This window comes from Harpia harpyja, chromosome 1 (assembly GCF_026419915.1).
Source record: "Harpia harpyja isolate bHarHar1 chromosome 1, bHarHar1 primary haplotype, whole genome shotgun sequence".
NCBI classification, from domain to species: Eukaryota; Metazoa; Chordata; class Aves; order Accipitriformes; family Accipitridae; genus Harpia; species Harpia harpyja.
This window is the reverse complement of record NC_068940.1, coordinates 15,180,061-15,181,792: the sequence shown is the minus strand read 5'-3', so window position 1 is coordinate 15,181,792 and position 1,732 is coordinate 15,180,061.

Sequence of the window (1,732 nt, the reverse complement as noted above, 5' to 3'; positions counted from 1 at the left end):
TTTCAGTTACACCACAATCCTTGGCTGAAGTTCTACATTTTTGTCATGAAGAAGAACTTAATAATATGAAGACTAGCAAGCTGGGAGCCTCACAACAAAATTAATCTCCAATGCAAATACCCTTTGGTCAAGAGAAGACAGTAATCAAAAGGTTTTGCAGGTCATATATTGAAAGCCTTCGATCAAGGCCAAGGTCCAGCAATCTGTCCCGAAACATAAGAGTAATCAGTTGAATTTCGTGCTGCAGGAAAGTTAAAGTTGGCTTCCTCAGACCACAGACCTCCCAGTCTGCAAAAGTTGCTTTGAATGAACTCCAGATGCGCAGTTGTGGCAGCCCTTCTGATCTAAGCACCAAATACCTCTGCTGTCAGAAATACCCACCTGCAATTTGTGTATACCAGGTAGCTGAGCAGCAGGAGGCTGGGTCGTATCACAGGTATAGCTCGAGAGAGGTGCAAAGAGCTCGGCATAGCTCCAATCCAAAACAGTTTTCCTTTGCCAAAGAATGAAATATTTATTTACAAACTGAATTAGGTAGCTGAATAGAAGTTTTTAAAAAATGTTAAATGCAATACTGTAAATGTGAAATGAAGCACCAGTCACTGTTCAGCAAATGTAACACATCAGAAAAAACAAATGATTCAACAGTATTAAAAAAAAAAAAAAAATCTGGGGTACATAGTCCTTTTGGAGGAGAGTTAGTAACCTTCCGACACCTCTCAGGGAAGTCAGCAGAGCCACCTCCTTCTTTTAACAGGGACATGGCATTCTTAGTTGAACAGCAAAAGAAGATCAGAAGCTATACATAAAGCATTTTAAGTTTTGACCTCATCACATTTCATAAACTAAGCAGGATCAGGACAGCATCCTCACAGTCCATCAGGTAACCAGTACAGACACAGTAACAAAGGCATATGGGGCATGTAGCAAGCAAATCCTGAGCAGTTACCAAATAAATCCAGCTGGAACCGCACTGCGCTACTGTGTCAGTGGTACTTTTCAGCCAAGACAGACATCCATCACTGGTGGCCAGTTTACTCCACTGCACTTTGACAAGTGTGGACAGTTGCCCCAGTGGCTGCTCAGCATTTCAGTAATGAAAATCTTCTTCGCTAATTATCTGCTGTAATTCTAGCCAAACACAGTCCTCTTCTGCTACCCAACTGCTAGTTAACACAGTCATACGAGTCATACGTGATTTTAGCAGTTGCTGGCTTTTCAGCACACTGGACCACTGCACACTTAAGGAGGATTGAGGAGAAGAAAAACAATCAGCACTTAAGCGAAGGAATGTTGTCAACATCAGGGACACTGCCATGACCATATGTTCTGCTTACTGAAATGTTCAGTCAACAGCAATCTTGGATGTGGCTATGTTTTCAGTAGGAAGAGGAAGCCAAACTTTCTATTATAACAGCAGTAAGTCAATTTGTGTATCTCAGCCTTCCAATTCAAAGCTAATGGAATTCCTGAAGCACAACTGGAAATGCATGAGCGTGTTTCACTACCAGTAATCTCCTTTCCAAAAGCACTTCACAAAAGATTATCACACAATAAAATTTTTAAGTGATACAAGTTCAAAACCTAACATAATTCAGCTATTTTCATGACTATTCTACTTGCAAAATTATTTAAACTTGGTCTGGAAAGTAGGGATGATAAAGTTAAAGGAACCTCAAACTTTCAAAACCACACTGCTGTCCTAAGAATATTTAAACAAATACATAGATGC